Genomic DNA, 18687 nt, shown 5'->3' with positions numbered 1-18687 from the left:
ATTCTTTAAAACTATTCAATCATTTTTGCCTCCACTGTACCAATAATTCTATTGTTGTAACTGTTTTACAAAATCCTCCCGTACCCATTTAATGGTGTCAGTATTAGGAAATGTTTGTTGAAGAAAAACACAATAAAATTTATAGCAAGTCTTGAGTCTTGTAGCTGTTTTTGTTTCAAAATATTCTTGTTATATTGATCTACATTGATTAATATTACTAGGGCTAATATCTTATTCAGTGCTTTTAGATCTCTTGATATTAACTATCAGAAAACAATACAATTTTGTTTTCCTGAATTGCCTCAAATTTTATATAGGCTGATGTAAATATAAATGATAAATTTTTGAGTGAAGTTGTAAATTTGTTCTTAGACATAATGTTGCTTCTAGGTGGAGAAAAATCTATGCAGTGCTGTTGTATTATTGATTTAACTTCATACATTCACAAATGGACGAAAATAGAAGGCAAATGGATAAATGGAATATTTTTGTCTGAAAAAAAAGTGGATATGTATATTATTTTACATCTAATCAGATATCTGATTCATTATACATTTGACTTTAAAGTCATATTTACTTATGCCAGTCATGTTCCACTAAAACAGAAAGGTGTGGATTCATAGTTGCTCATCATAAATCTAAAAGCTTTACTGGAAAAGTGTTATTACATTCATATGACACTTGACATTTATCTACTTCAAAATATTTCTTCTGTTTGAAAGATTGACACTAATGCAACACAATAAAAACAAAATAAAGCAAAACAAACATTGGTTTGAATTATTTAAAAAAAAAAAACAAATAAAAAGAAAAACAAAAATCAGATTTTGATTTTGCTTGTTTCAGTCTCATTTTCTTATTTGGTATGGATTTGGTTAACATAAAATTGGTTTTCTTCATCATAATGATTTTGCCTTTTGATTTGATACACATTTAGTATAGTTTTACAAGAAGGAAAAAAAAAATGATTCTACTAAACTGACATGAAAGCTTAACATCCCGAGAGAGAGACAGAAATTGATGAACTCATTCATTCCTGAAAACATTAATTAGACAGTAATTGTAGCTGTTCTGACTAGAAATTGAAACTGTTGTGAATTTCATTTGTAAGAAATATTGTAAAGTACATTTTATTTGGCAATACATTCAATGTTGTATTTAAAACTGTAGCCTTGCTAGTTCAGGAGTGATTGATTGTCAAGTATGTTAATTAAGAAGAGCATGTTCAAAAAGATTTTTATCACATTGTAGAAATGAACTAGTGTTTTACTTTGACATTAGAGCCGTTGAAAATTACAGCGTAATGGTAATTTGAAGGTTTTAATTTGAGGATATTATTCAATGTTTATTTTAATTATTATAATTACAAATCATTAATTGTTAAAGTATGACCCGAAAGGCATATTAACATGTCTCCTGAACCAGTTGATTTAATTCAAACCTAAACAAACAGATAATATTCCTCAGTCCTTTATGACATTTAATGATTAAAATTAAATTATAGTTATCTGGATATCTACTGTTCAATTAATTTGATTTTTTTTTTTTTTTTTCAGTTCTAGAAACTTAGATATTTATCAAAGGGACAATGTATAATGTTACTACTTCTTACTTTTGGCCAAATTGAACTTGAGTTTTGAGCCCCTTTTTGTATATTTAGCTTCTTTTGAAGCTTCTAGATCTATTTTGAAATAATATCAAGAAACTTCCTCAAATAACCTTCATAGTGTTTTTTAAAAGCAGTTCTCAAGAGTAGTGGGCGAAGGACAGAACCTTAACAGACACTTAACTGATTCTTAAATTCCTTTAAATATTCAATGAATTGCACCACACTTTCAATCCCTACACACATACAATTTCCACCCCACTTTTAGTCCCTATATGCATAGTGGGAATAATTCTCTCACAATACATGTCAAGCTTATTCATTGCTTACTAAGTTACAGAACATAGGGCTTTATAAAATGTCTTTTTCTTCTCCACATTCTTTTGAAATAATCTCAGTAGATATCTGAAACTTGCAGTTATTCATTCTCACACAAACTCAATTTGTATTATCTTCTTTACAGCTCTTGCATCAACCTTCTTTCATTATTTGGATCATTAAATTCCATTGTTTTGTCCCATTAAGCTTGATCAATCAAATTTCATCATTAACTCCATTAATGTTTGGTTACATTAGATTTCATTGTTTAGTCCATCAATCTTTTGGTTCATTAAATTTAATTGTTTGATTCAAGAAAGGTGAGTGGTAGAAATAGAATAGTGACTTATCTGATTAAATGCTTTGTGATTGCTGAAGCTGACTTTCCTTTTCATATTTTATGATCGTTAAAATAAGTACCATTTAGGTACTGAAGTTGATTTTACTCAACTGTATCCTCCACTAGATTTTCTGGCCTTATATCTATTTTGAAAATCACTGGACCGTTTAACTTCCTCCTGTTATTTTCTTCGTTTAGTACAATCCGCTTACTTATGTAATAGTTTATAGTTCTTGTTACCTTACCAGTTAACAATGATACCATCTAGACATGGTGGTGGTGGTACTAAATCAGATGGTGAATTAAGTCTACCTCATAAGAAGAGGAATAGTCACTTCAGCAATTTTTCATCTCTACAAAATTTCTCACAGAAGACCTTGGGTGACCCAAGCTTTTTGCAGAAGACATTTGCTCAATGTGCTATGCAATGAAATCAAACTTGATGCAACATGCTAAGCAAGCTTATATAAGCCACACAACTATGTCTGTACCTGGTTACTGAAATAAATTATGTTACTTCAGTCTATTTTGTTGAGTCAGTATTTCAGTGATTATCAAAGAAGATCTAATGTTTTTTGTTTTTCAGATTCCAATATTATTCTGTAATTTCCTGTCTACATATGTTTCTTTTATAAAATCCAAAATATGTTGTTCAGAAGGAAAAAAATCTTCATATAAAGCATATTATCTCTTCTCCTTGAAATAAAATTGTCATCTGTCAAATGAAAATCTATGTAAAAATATCTTCAAAATATTTCTTATTTATTCACATACATGTATGTATGTGTGTGTGTGTATGTCATTATTCGGTTTATTTCAAGATTTGTTTCCAATAGAGAAAGAACCGGTTTCTAATCTAGATCCAAGGCTCCTTTATTGGAATTTCAACATCAACAACATGGTATTTTTGTTTGTATGTATGTAGGTATGTATGTGCAGATTTTTATGTTTTATGTATGTATTCTCATGCATATAGTTGCATATCTAGACATGCTCATACATATTTAAATGAGAAACTTCTGGAAAGTTTTACAGATTTTTTGCAGTTCCAGTGATGGATATGTATGTATGCATGCATGCATGCATGCATGTATGTATGTATGTATGTATGTATGTCATTATTTAATTTTATTTCAAGATTTCTTGCCAATAGAGAAAGAACCGGTTTCTAACCTAGATCCAAGTCTCCTTCATTGGAATTTCAACATCAAAAACAGAGTATTTTTGTTTGTTTGTATGTATGTATGTATGTATGTATGTATATGTCCAGATTTGTATGTTTTGTTTTATGTATGTATTCTCATGCATATAGTTGCATATCTAGACATGCTCATATATATATATAAATGATAAACTTCTGGAAAGTTTTACAGATTTTTACAGTTCCAGTGATGCATTCATAAATAAAGTACAGAACTGGGATTGGTTATTATCAGTTTAGCCTAGAGACAAGTAAATTTGGCCTAGCCTGGCCTAGAGACAAATTAATTCGACTCAAGTCATTTTTCGACTTAAATCGTGTCTCCTGGAACCAATTAACAATGTAGGGTGAGGTATACCTATATACATATTAATGCAGCTCTGTGATAAGAAGAATGCTTCTCAATTACATGGTTTTGGGTTCATTCCCACTGAGTGGTAGTTTGAGCAAGTGTCTGCTGGTTCAACTAAAGCCTTGTGAGCGGATTTTTTTGACAGATGCTGAAAGAAGCTTGTTGTATGTGTATATATCAATGTGTATATATGTATGTGTATATGGTGTGTTTTTGTCTTCTTGCCTTGATATCATATAGGCAGTATTCTTCATTATTAGTCTTTTATGTAAACATGTCTGATCTTGGGGAGACCTTAGTTGGAAATAAGTTAGGGTTGGTGACCAAAAGGGTATCTGGCCATAAAAAATGCACCTTAACAAATTCTGTCCAATCTGTGCAAGCAAGGAAAAGTGGACTTAAAATAATGATGATGATGATGATGATATGTGTGTGTGTGTGTGTGTGGGTGTGTGTGTGTGTGTGTATTTCTGAATTTGTGTTGCAAGATTCCTGATGTGAAGTTGTGCATTGAAACAGATATTGAATTTCAGGATGGTCATTTTTTTTTTTTTGCCAAATAAACACATGTACTATATATTCATTCTTCATTCGTCTTTACTCATTTATAAATGAGAGTGAAAAATGAATATATTGTGCATGTTTATTTGACAAAAAAAAAAAAAAACTACTACTCCGAAATGCAACAATATATATATATATTAGGTCATCTCCCAAATAATGCGGTTTTTTCAATTGCATGAACTAAAAGACAGAAGGGGATGGGATAAACTACCTGTATCAACTTGCTATAAAAGGTAGTAATTTTACCTTGTCCTTATTCTTAGTGCAAGTTTTGAAGAATGCAGTTCGATTTTAACAGTTATTTTTTCACAGCAAGATACTTTATTTCACATTACTCCACTCCACTCAGCTGGCAAAAATGAATTGTACCTGTATTTCAAAGGTCCAGCCTTGTCACATTCTGTGTCATGCTGAATCTCCCTGAGAACTACGTTAAGAGTACATGTGTTTGTGGAGTGCTCCACCACTTGCATGTTAATTTCACAAGCTGGCTGTTCCATTGATCGGATCAACAGGAACTCTTGTCATCGTAACAGACGGAATGCCAGTTATATACATATATATATATATATATATATATATGATGATGATAATGATGTGGTTAACATCAGTTTCCTTGAACAAATAGATTTTAAACTATGTTGCAGTTTGTCTCCTAATCTACCATCAATAAATGTATATAAGTATACATATATACATGTGTGTGAGATACACATGCATGCACACATACACACATATAAACATAGATATGAACACGTATGTAGATGTGTACATACACACACAATTATTTGTATTGATAGCAGATTAAGTAACAATCTCCATAGTAGTTTATAATCTCTTTATTCAATAAAATCAATGTATACTGTCAGTAATTTCAAATGTGATATCTGTTAATTTATGATATAACTTTTTTTTTGAGTACTTTGTCTCTGATATATTTCTACCAATATATTTCTCAGGATTTTACTTTTAACTGAAGCTCTGAAACTTATGTTCTTTTATTTCTTATTCAGTGCATTTCATGTTAAAATAATTTTAATACACTGCAAAATAATTGTTAATTGGTGGAATCTAATTGGTGTGTGTCAGCAAAGTTCAATGATGTTCACAAATGAAATAATTTTTCTCTGCTGGGATAAAATAGAAATTCTAAAGTTTCATGCAGGACCCTTTATTAGAGAAAACAATGGTTTCAAATTTTGGCACAAGGCCAGCAATATCCAGGGAGCAGGTAGGTTGATTTTATCAGTCCCAAAACTTATTTTACCAACCCTGAAAGGATGAAAGGCAAAGTTGACCTGGGTGGAATAGGAACCCAATGTAAAGATGGAGGAAATGCCACTGGAGACACACACCATATACACACACGTTTACATATATATATATATATATATATATATATATATATATATATATATATATATATACATATATACGGCAGGCTTCTTTCAGTTTCCATCTACCAAATCCACTCACAAGGCTTTGGTCAGCCTGAGGCTATAGTTGAAGACACTTGCCCAGGGTGCTACGTAGTGGACTGAACCTCGAACCATGTGATTGGGAAGCAAGCATCTTAACACACAGCCACGTCCCATTTTCAAAGTTAAAATTTTTTCTGACTGTACCATTGTGTTGAGCCAGTGGATGAAAAAAATGAGTTATACAAAGTGACAAGGCTCTAAAACTATTTCTGTGACTACACAAACCTCCTGAAGTTGAAAAATTGTCCATTTTTATTGTACTTGTCTAATGTCAAATTGAAAGGTATCTATCTGTTTAATATTTCTTTTATAAGTCTCATGTGGACCTGCATTATGCTAGAAAATTATGATGCAAGTGCTTAATTTAATTTTAATGATATTCTGACAAGCACAATGTAATATGGTTGTCAAATAGTTTTTAATCATAAATCAACAACAACTTTCCAAGATACATTTTTGAATATACTTTCAAAGTATATAATACAAGTTGTACTATAAGAAGAATCTTCAGTACATACCTATTCAGCTGATTTTTAATAGGAAATATTATGACTAGATGTTCATTGTTCACTTAACACTTATGCATGGGAAACCCTGCTGAAATATTTGAAATACATTTAACTGCCATTCCAAACCACTCAGGAGGCTGCAGTTCAGGTTCCTTACCCTTTTGTTCATGTGAAGGGTTCCCTTGTTCTCTCTTATTCATAATTGTTTAACATCTAGTAGATTTTAAGATTTTTAGCTTGTTATAAAGTCATTAGAAATGAGATTTACACTTACACCATAATTTTCTAGCATAATTTAGATCCGCATGAGATTTACAAAACAAACATTAAATGGATACTTTTCAATTTGACACTAGACAAGCACAATAAAAATGGCCAATTTTTCAACTTCAGGAGGCTTGTATAGTCACAAAAATGGTTTTAGAGCCCTGTCAATTTGATAACTCATTTTTTCATTCACTGGCACCACACAAGACAATGGTGCAGTCAGAAAAATTTTGACTCTGAAAATGGGACACCCTCACACCCTCTCTCTCTCTCTTTCTCTCTCTCTCTCTCACACACACACACACACACACACACGCACACAGTGGGCCTCCTCACAGGTTCTATGTACCAAATTCACTCACAAGGCATTGATTAGCCCAGAGCTATAGTAGAAAACACATGGCTGTGTGGTTGAGAAACTTGCTTTCCAACCAGGTGGTTGTGGGTTCATTCCCACTACTTGCACCTTGGGCAAATCTCTTCTACTATAGCCCTGAGCTGACCAAAGCTTTGTGAGTGAGCTTGGTAGACAGAAACTGGAAGAAGCCTGTCATACATATATATATATGACAGACTTCTTCCATACATATATATGTGTATGTGTAAGTAAACTGAAAGCTTGGTATATATGTATGTGTGTGTATGTATCTACACATCTGATGGTTGTAAATGTGCATCATCATCATTATAGATGTGATGTTGCCTTTTGTAAAATATATGTCACACCATGGGGAATATTGCCTTGCTTAGAAACAAGTGGTGGTTGATGACAGAAAGGGTATTCAGCTATTAAAAAGTTACCTCAACAAATTCTGTCTGACCCATGCAAGTGTGGAAAAGTGAACATTAAATGATGAAGATAATGATGAAATTAGTGAAATTAAAATGTGGTTTAGGAATGAGCTAGTGACTTGATATAAATCATTGTAACAGAGTGAAAGTTTAGTGGCAAGGCTTTGCCATCTTTGGAGAATTAAAGCTACAAAATATAATGGAATACAAGAATAATATAGGAGATTACTGTCTCTTAAGAGATTAAGGATTAGTAAAATACTTTTAATTTTCAAATTTATTAAATATATTCTCTTATCTTCCTCTCACAGCAGCAATATTCTTAGGCAATACTTTGTGACAGTTAATATTTCATTTTTTGTCATTGAAATATATCAAACTGCAACAGATGTTCAAACTTGCTTAAACTCATGTGTAATTAACCTTCTTAATTTCTGATCAATTGCTAATAGAAAGAATTGCAAGCTACTTGCATAATTGTCCTGTCAATACAATATGACCTTCATAGATATAGATATATAAGGCTCTTTAAAGCTAGGGACATTTTCCAGGAAAGCAATGTAGTAGTACATGGGATAGAATGAACTGTTCTCACTTCACCTGCTAATACCCTGTAGACTGTGGGATTTATGTCTTCTTTAAATATAAAAAAAAAGCAAACTTGTAAGAATTACTTCTTAAGAGATTATCCTAGATCTAAAATGGTGAAAACAAGAGAAATTTGTTTTTATGAGTTCATTGTAATAAATGCAAAAAGAGCTACAAACATATCTTTTGGACCTTAACTCCAAAGAAATGATAATATAACAGAATTTCCAACTTTAACCAAACAGCTTATATTTTTAGAATAATGTATTTAAAAAACAGGTTAAAATATGTTACTTGAAATTTCAAGTCAGTAATTAATAACGATTGCCTGAAAATGCTCACAAATTAGCCAAAGTTAATAAAATAGATGAAGACATATATAATTAAACATCTAGTCAAGTTATATTTAGATTTTAGTGTTGTATTTTCCTCAATACCAAATTAATCAGCAAAAAAACTCTATCAGTGTAGAGAATATGGGTTACTTTTGATAAGCTGGCTCTTTTTTTCTTTCTTTTTTTGCATTTCATTTTATTTTATTTTTTTTCGATTATATTAGAAATGGAAACTTTAAAAAAAATATCTTGATTGATTTTTGGCTCTGATTCTGAGCATATCAATAATTTTAGATTTCAGATTTATCCATTAATTCAATACATCCTGTATGTTTTGATATGTATACAAAATATACTGTTATCTATTGTTATTTTTCTTTTAATCATTTATAATCTGTTTCTCTTAATATTGTCCTTAACACAGATATGAACTCTATTTTCGTTGTATTTTTTATTGACTATAGTATTTCTTGGCAATCTATTCAACTCATACAAATATAAAACAAGTCAAATTACTACACATTGATGTAAGACTATTTTTAAAATCACTATTCCTTTATTTGTTTACTGTACATATACAGCAATACGTGTTACCTTTTGCAATTTTGACATAGTTTCTCAATTTCTTCCTTAATCATTCTGTTTCTAGATGAACTACTAGATCAAGTAGAATGATTGGAGATGATATTGAATAACTATGAATAACTCAGAACAAAAACATTTCTCACCTACCATTAATTTAATCATTTTTTTCCCTGTTGCTATTAAATATACTTTTCTTGCTATTGATGGTGTAGTCATGGCTGTGAGGTTAAGAAGCCTGCTTCCCAACCACACGGTTTCAGATTCAGTTCCATTGTGTGACACTTTGAGCAAGTGTCTCCTTCTACAGTCTCAGATTAGCCAAATGAATTTGGCAGACAGAAACTACATGAAGCCCATCATATATATATATAGATATGTATATATGTGTTTGTGCAACATAAAATGCCCTCATGCTGGTGCCACATAAAATGCCCTGATGCTAGTATCACATAAAAAGCATCCGTGCTGGTGCCACATGAAAAGCAATCATGCTGGTGCCACATAATAAGCACTTGTGCTGGTACCATGTATAAAGCACTGGTGCCTTTAAAGCTCCTGGTATACTCTGTTAAATGGGTGGTATTAGGAAAGCAATCCGGCCATAGAAACCATGCCAAAACAGCAAATTGTATCCTGACTCAGGTCTGGCTGTTTGGTTAAGAAGCTTGCTTCCTAACCACATATATGATCTTGGGTTCAGTCCCACTGTGTGGCACCTTGGGCAAGTGTTTCCTTCTATAGACCCCGGCTGACCAAAAGCTTTGTGACTGAATTTAGTAGGTAGAAACTGAAAGAATCTTTTCATATATACAAGTTTATGTGTATGTGTGCATGAATGAGTTTGTATGTACCCTTGTCTTGACATCACGTGCTTGTAAATGAGCATCACTGTCATACAAGTAGTGTTCTTTGTTTCTAGCATTTATATCAGGCCATCAGAAATATTACCTTTCTTGGAAATAAGTGAAGGTTAGTGACAAGAAGGGCATTCAGCTGCAGAAAAATCTACCTCAACAAATTCTGTCTGACCCATGCATACTTGGAAATGGGGTTGTTAAATGATGAGAATGATAATATATTTAACCATTAAATAATAAAGAGTAAATTTTTCTGCAAAATGGCTCTTAAATATCACCATATTGATTCTATGTGTATTGAAGCATTCTAACAGATCAAATTTTCATTCAGCATGTTTTGTTTTTTTTTCTGCTTACAATCTGTTACTTTTGGCGCACACAAATGTGTGATAATATTTCCATACAAATGCTCTCTGCTCCTCAAACTTGATGGACTTACACCACTCACAGTATTAATGTTGTTTCTGCTAGATTCAACATTTCAGTTTTTGCTTTTGAACTGACATATTTAATTTAATTTATCTTTGTGTGTGTTAAACACTAAGCAGTTATAAGTTAATTTTTAATACTTTATTTTTAGTGACTACTAAATATTTCAACAGAGAGAAAAAAAAACATCATCGATTTCTTTCTCTTCTCTGACTCCTTTGCATTTTAAGTCTTAGTTTTCCTTCAAATTATAGCTGTAATCTATTATTGAAAGAATATATGACAATATGGTTTTAATTCTACCATTGATAAATATGTTTGGTTTATCAACTTGGAAAACTACTACCATACTGCTTAAATCAAATTAGATAAAGTTCTGAAGATTAATTTTTGTTGATGTCTAATGGGTAGGATGGAGATTGTGTAAGAATAAAAAAAAAACACAAACTCAATATTATTGAATGAAGATTAAGGGAAAAAAATTATGTCCTATTCTTAGAACAGACTGATGAAACATGAAATAGTTTTGGATAAACACTGCAACACCGACAGCAGCAGCAACAACAATAATATCTTTTCTTTCTAATTTTGGTACAAGACCAACAGTTTTGAGAGAAGTGGATAAATTGATTACATCAACCTCAGTGCTCAACTGGTACTTATTTTATTGACCTATGAGGATGAAAGGCAAAGTGAACCTTGGTGGAATTTGAACTCAGAATGTAAAAAGTCAAAATTGCTGCAAAGCATGTTGTACAATGCTCTAATGATCTCATCAGCTTACTGCAATAATAATGATAATAATAATAATAATAATAATGCTCGAAAAATAAGGGGTGTTACTTTAGTTCACTAGTTGTGAACAGCTGACACTGTAGTACATCTCCAGTGTTAGAAGCTGTGAAAAAACAATAAAATAATAATAATAACCCTTTCTACTATAGGCACAAGGCCTGACATTTTGGGGGATGGGGATAGTCTGGTACTTAACTTATTGACCTTGAAAGGATGAAAGACAAAGTTGAATTTGGACTCAGAACGTAGCAGTAGACGAAAGATTCTACCCCACATTATTATTATTATTATTATTATTATTATTATTATTATTATTATTATTATTATTATTATTATTATTATTATTATTATTATTATTATTATTATTAATAATAATAATAATAATAATAATAATAATAATAATAAAAAAAATTTCTCGTGACATTGACCGAAGCCAGCCCCCCACTGGTTGATGCCAGCCCCAGTCAAACCGTCCAACCCATGCCAGCATGGAAAACAAACATTAGATGATGATGATGATGATTGGAACAATGCCACAAATTGAAAGGTAGATTACACTGACCCAGTTATGACATCAAAGATGTAATACTAGTTGATTCTGGTGGGATTTGAACTCAAGCTCTAAAAGGACATAAATAAATATCATAGAGCATTTTGTAAAGTGCTCTATTGATTTTGCTACTGCACTGCTATAATACTAATGATATCTGATTTAGGCACAAAGCGAGCAATTTTGAGGGGAAAGGGCTTGTCAATTCCATAGCCCTCAATAATTGACTGGTAATCTATTTTATCAACCCGTCAGGGATAAAAGGCAAAGTTGGCTTTGACAGGATTTGAACTTTGGATGTAAACAACTTGAAGAAATGATAATGATGATGATGATGACAACAGTGACAAAGATGATGGTGGCGTCTGAAGTCCAGTGTTAGAAGTGTTTTTTATAGAGGAATATTTGCTGAGAAGTAACTGGTAGGAAGAATCTGCACTGTTCAGTTGAGAGTCTCTTTTTGCAGGGGACCAAAACTGTTGACTACAATTTGGTGGGGGAAGAGAAATTGTATTCTCTTTTACTCTTTTACTTGTTTCAGTCATTTGACTGCGGCCATGCTGGAGCACCGCTTTTAGTCGAGCAAATCGCCCCCAGGACTTATTCTTTGGAAGCCTAGTACTTATTCTATCAGTCTCTCTTATGCCGAACCGCTAAGTTACGGGGACGTAAACACACAAACATATACATACACATACAAATATATATATATATATACATATATATGAAGGATTTCTTTCAGTTTCCGTCTATCAAAATGCACTCACAAGGCATTGGTTGGCCCGAGGCTATAGTAGAAAACACTTGCCCAAGGTGCCATGCAGTAGGACTGAACCCGGAACCATGTGGTTGGTAAGCAAGCTACTTACCACACAGCCACTCCTGTGCCTATTGTATGTAATATACAAAAGTGTCCTTTACTTTTCTGATGAATGTCTTCCATTATAGTTGTGGGTAAATATCTTCTAGTTGTGTTGTAAATAGCATTCTGCATTTGTTCTGCTGCAACATGACTGCAAGCAAAATACTTGCAGGTTTTGGAGTTGGGGGTGGTGGTTGTATGAATGATGTGGAGAGGCATCTCTAGGAGGAAGTTATTGATCATATGCTTAATGATCACTGATGGGTCGGAAGTAAAGCACATTTGCTACTATGGGTAGTGAGTAGTGAACTGGCATTGTTCCAGCCTGTTAGCTTACTAGAACAAGTAGAGTGTTTGGGGTGATTGGGGCAAGGGTCATTGCAGTTGGAAGATATGAGGGAGTGTTTCTTTGATTAAACAGTGGTCAGACAATCTAACAGGGTCAGAGATACTAAAGTCTAGGTTTGGATATGAGAAAGAGTTTAAGAGTGTGAGGAGAGTTGGAGTGTTGGGCAGTGATATAGGGAAATGAGAATACTAACTAGTGTAGAAATTTTGAAAAGCAAATGATTCAGTCTCTGCATCAACGTTTTTGGTATGGAGTTTATCTCTTTCTCTTTTCCTCTATAGCCTCTACTATGGTGTTTTTCAGTCCATTATTTACCTTTAAGGAAATTGCTTTTTTCCCCTTTACCATGGTTCTTCCTTTTCTCTAATTGCATGCTCTATTTTTTACTTAGTCTAATTTTGTCGATTTTTTCAAACAAAAGCATTTGTGAGATCTCTAAGAATCTGTCCCAAATTTCTTAGTATGCTTCATCTGAATCATGAAAGTAAGTCTAAAGTTGAACTGATTTCCATGTTAATGGGTCACTGTTTCCTAAGTACCCTTATACATACATACATACATATTTATACACATATACAATATTCAACAGAGGTAGAGAAAAAAGTGAGCAATTAAACAATAACCTCTCCTCTGTATGGCATGAGTGTTTCTTTGAAGACACATTACAATCATTGATTGAATGCTTGCTTTTCAATACTTAGCTTGGTTACCACTCATTACACATTTTACTTTTATTATATTTATCATTATTGACTCCCCACTAACCCATTATTAAAATATCCTTACGATAGAAAAATCTATTTGGGAATTGTTTTTTTTTTTTTTTAGCTTATTTTGCTTCACGCTTACTGCAATTAAAATATCTTTTTTATAACATTTTCTGATATTAATTCTATAATGAACTACATCCTTAGTTCACTCTTGAGCCACATGTCTGGTATTAAACTCCTGTCTTGATATCTTTACATTAATGAGACTTAGGTTTTTCTACAGATAAAGCACCACACTATTACAGGTAAATTTTTCATAGAATGTTCAGTACACAATCTACAGCCAAATAAATTAAGGCCTGTTGGAATAAATATTTAGATTTTTACATGCAAAGTGTTTATGAAGGATGTATATCATTATAATCATTATAATATGAAGCATATGTATCATTATACGGTATAAACATCATATAATATGAAATATGTGTCATTATACCTATGAAGAACATGGGTTATTACACTAAAACTATTAGTATCTTTACAATATGAAATATGTATCATTACACTATGAAGTATGTGTGGTTATTACACCATGAAAAATTAGTATCAATACATTGTGAAGCATTACTATCATTACAGTTTAAAATATTTGTGTTATTACACCATGAAGTATTAGTATTATTGCAATATAGAATGTATGTATGTTCTTACACCATGAAATATTAGTATTACAACATGAAATTTATGTATGTTATTACATCATGAAGTATTATTATTATTACAATATAAAGTTATGGGTGTTATTACACCAGGAAATATTAGTATTATTACAATACAGAATGTATGTGTGTTATATTACACCATGAAGTGTACGTGTTATTACATCCTGAAGTACTAGTATTATTACAATATAAAGTGTATGTGTGTTATTACACCATGAAGTATTAGTGAAAGCACATGGCTTAGTGGTTGGGATATTCTGCTCACGATCGTAAGGTCACGAGCTCAATTCCCAGCGATGCATTGTGTCCTTGAGCAAGACACTTTATTTCCACATTGCTCCAGTCCAATCAGCTGGCAAAAATGAGTAGTACCTGTATTTCAAAGGGTCAACCTTGTCACACTCTGTGTCATGCTGAATCTCCCTGAGAACTGCATTAAGGGTACACATGTCCATGGAGTGCTCAACCACTTGCACGTTAATTTCACAAGCAGACTGTTCTGTTGATCATATCTGCTGGGACCCTTGTTGTCATAACCATCGGAGTGCTTCTTTTTTTTTTTTTGTATTAGTATTATTACAATATAATGTGTATGTGTGTTATACCATGAAATATTAGTATTATTACATTATGAAGTGTGTGTTATTACACTATGAATTATTATATGAAGTATATTTATTATACAAACCACGGTAAAGAATTATCATTGCCTTTTCTCTCTTTTTTTCCAACTATAATTCACATTAGATAACAATTAAAGGAAATATTGATTTATCGTATTAGCAGAAGGCCACAAATTTGTATAGGAGTTGTAGAGTCGATTGAACTGAATCTATGAATCTAATAATGCTTACCTAGTTCTTTATTTTATTGATTGCTAGAAGAGGTTGGAAAGTTGAACCTTTAGGGATTTCATCTAAGATGTGTGTGCATGTGTCAGTTTATATTTATATATTATGTGTATGTATGTTTTTGTGTGTGTGTCTGTATTTATTATTGCATGTATTTGAATGTATGTATATATATTTATATATGTTATGTCTAGAATTATGTATGCAAGTGTAATTATGGTATATTATGTATTCTTATTTGTATGTGTCAGCTAAATGATCAGAGTTCTTCAAATTCTATGATAATTGCTGTTGGCAACAAAAGTGATTCACTCTGACCCATGCAAAACAATTAAGTAGACGTTTAAATTCAGTCTTTGAGGTATGTCTCTTCATATTCCTCATACAATCAAAGTTCACAATCCTCAAATCTCCGAGTGGGATTACTACAGCAGTACTGTTAAAAAATACTGTTTATAGCAGCCTGAAGGAAATTATGAATCAGCACCAACTGAAAGATATTTGCTCTCTGCTACAACGCCTGCCAGATGATAGTCACAAATGCAAAAGCATTTGACATCAGTAAAACCTTCAACCATGTCTGTGACAAGAATGTATTGTCTGCCTATCCAGAGGTGCAATGACTGTTACATTCAACTGTTTGGCAAAGGCTCACTCATCAATATACTACAATAATTAGCTTACAGTTGTACCGCTGCACATCTGAACTAGTTAACTATCATAGCATCTCTGTCCAAACCTACATGATACACATTTCCTCTTCTCAGTAACCCTTCTGTAACTCTTAGATTCAATGTTAAGCATTTTTCTGAATCCTTCTTTCCTAGAATAATAACCATCTCAAATGATCTTCCTCATTTCATTATTTATTTCTTGTTATCATTTGACTACAGGACTTTAAGATGAACATCAAACACATCAGTCTCTCAACTTTGGGAAATTTTACAAAGATCACGGGCATTGCTTGTATTCTCTTAACTCATTAATGAAAAAAAACAATATATATTATCATGAACTGGTGCTCCATCGTTACAATGACTAGAGTCCCAGTTGATCCGATCACTGGAACGGTCTACTTGTGAAATTAATGTGCAAATGGCTGAGCACTCCACAGACACACATACTCTTAATGTAGTTCTCAGGGAGATTTAGCATGACACAGAATGTGACAAGGCTGGTCCTTTGAATTGCTGGTACAGCTCATTTTTGCCAGCTGAGTGGACTGGAGCAACATGAAATAAAGTGTTTTGCTCAACAACACAACTCACTTCCAGGTATCAAACTCCTGACCTTACAATCATGAGCCAAATACCCTAACCACTAAGCCATGTGCCTTCTTATATATATTTTGTTACATGTGTGTTAGTAATCTAACTTACTCTTTTACTCTTTTACTTGTTTCAGTCATTTGACTGCGGCCATGCTGGAGCACCGCCTTTAGTCGAGCAAGTCGACCCCGGGACACATTCATTGTAAGCCTAGTACTTATTCTATCGGTCTCTTTTTGCTGAAACTCGAAGTGACGGGGACATAAACACACCGCATCGTTTGTCAAGCAATGCTAGGGGGACAAACACAGACACACAAACACACACACACACACACGCACACACACACACATATATATATATATACATATATACGACGGGCTTCTTTCAGTTTCCGTCTACCAAATCCACTCACAAGGCTTTGGTCAGCCCGAAGCTATAGTAGAAGACACTTGCCCAAGATGCCCCGCAGTGGGACTGAACCCGGAACCATGTGGTTGATAAGCAAGCTACTTACCACACAGCCACTCCTGCGCCTATAATTAATAATTGGAGAATATTATTTTTACATTTTCTACACTCTTTGTGCCATTGTAATGCATGACAACTATTTTAGTAGCTGATGTTCAAATGTATCTAATTATAATGCTGGGATGCAGACTCACTTTAAGTACTGCACTGCACAGGTATCAGTAATATACTGGATTGATGTGATTGACTAGAGCTCCTATTCCTGCAGACATAACTTTATAGTTAAGTAATATAAATCAATATTGCAAATAGTATTAAGTATTTCTTTGTTATTACTAATGCTGCAACGATTGGCCAGTTGTATACATCTGAATAAGGTTATCATTTATACATTCATAGTTATAGGCTACAACTTTGATCAGTGTTCATGGAAACACTTGCATCTTCAGACGTGACAGTGAATTAGTTAACTAATTATAATGACTCCTTCTGCTGCTACCATAGTTATGGTAATTAAAATATAATTTATGAGACTTCTATTGATTGCAGCATCTGTTATACATTGTTATATTTTACCTAGATGTTATTAGATTTACTGAGCACCTAGTTTTATAGCCAGGTGTTTTATCTTGCCATTGTCTATGAGGTGTTCCCCAATGAATTGCCTTTTAAAATAAACAATAGCAGATAATTAGTGCCTTTTTTTCTTAGAGATTTCTATTTTATGGTTTAGTCAGAGAAGAACATGCAGAATGTCCATAAGTTACTGGGTGTCTGAGACTGGGATAAAGGGGAAAGAAACTACACTTTCATGTAGAAAATAAAACATCAAAATGTTTCAGTTATTTTCAGACTGGATACCAAGTCTAAATACTTGCAACAGAGTAGACCATTGAGGTTACCCAAGGGCCAGGTGGTGGTGGCAGTGGTAAACTGGGTGACCTGTTGGATGACAAAATTGGTGGAAGAACATTGGACAAAACATGGTGTAAAATTTAGTTGCATCCCTTTTTAGACTGAAGTTGATACTCAGTCAGGTCCAAAGGTTAATAAAATTCACACTCCCTTTTAAAAACCTGTAGCCTTATGCCTGTATTAGAAAGATCAATATATTAGGAGGGATTGACTAAACTGATAAAAAATGTGCTTAATTTTCAAGTAAACACTCATGTAAAAATCTGAAATTTATAATCTATGTTTATATGCTATTAATTAGAGAGAAACAGATAATTCTTCCAGATTTGGCACAAGGCCAGCAATTTTCAAGGGAAAGAAAAGTCAATTACATCAACCCCAGTGCTCAGTTGATACTTTATTTTATTAACCCTGAAATGCAAAGTTGACCTTAGCAGCATTTGAATGCAAAATGTGAAGAGCTGGAAGACCAGCAGCTGAGTATCTTGTCAGGTGCTGAAAAGATTCTGCCAGCTCACTGCCTTAGAGAAAAAGATAATTAATGCTAGCATAAACTTGTAACAAGAAATTGATTTAGTAGTCAAGATATAAGTAATATTTATTTAGTCTGAGATCTGACTTAGCCAACATGAGTTGAATGGTGTATCTACTTAATTATCTGAAAATGTTGAAGGAAGAATTATCATCAGTATTTTGATAGTGGGTGATGTGGCCATTCTAATTATCATCCATAACATTGTGTGAATCAGAACATATGTAACTAGAGTGAAGGATTTGTTGCTGTTGTTTAGCACCAAGTCAGTCTCGATTGAACAGACCTATCAACAGTCATTGCAGCTATGTCATCCTATTTTTTTTAGGATATATATAACTACATTTTCTAATATATCCTTACCTTTTAAAGATCGCAAGATGTAATGTAAGGGAGTTTGGCAGTTATTTTTAGCAGATTAAGCAACTGAAAAGAAGC

The 18687-nt window shown here is 32.9% G+C and overlaps 1 protein-coding gene across 13 annotated transcripts in view; it reads left to right on the top strand.

Annotated features, from left to right (window-relative positions):
* LOC106878029 (solute carrier family 66 member 2) overlaps window positions 1–18687 on the top strand; it is a 288127-nt gene that overhangs the window by 93644 nt on the left and 175796 nt on the right. For 2 of the 13 annotated variants that reach the window (XM_052965957.2, XM_089350024.1), the window contains exon 2: window positions 16468–16535. The exons of the other annotated variants lie outside the window; for them this stretch is intronic. The gene's annotated coding sequence lies outside the window, so the exon portion shown is untranslated. The remainder of the gene's footprint in view (window positions 1–16467; window positions 16536–18687) is intronic. 13 annotated transcript variants of the gene reach the window in all.

Source organism: Octopus bimaculoides, chromosome 1 (genome assembly GCF_046866305.1).
Source record: "Octopus bimaculoides isolate indiv1 chromosome 1, ASM4686630v1, whole genome shotgun sequence".
In the NCBI taxonomy this organism is placed as follows: Eukaryota; Metazoa; Mollusca; class Cephalopoda; order Octopoda; family Octopodidae; genus Octopus; species Octopus bimaculoides.
Note: the sequence above shows the minus strand (reverse complement) of the source record. Positions and strands in the feature narration are given on the sequence as shown.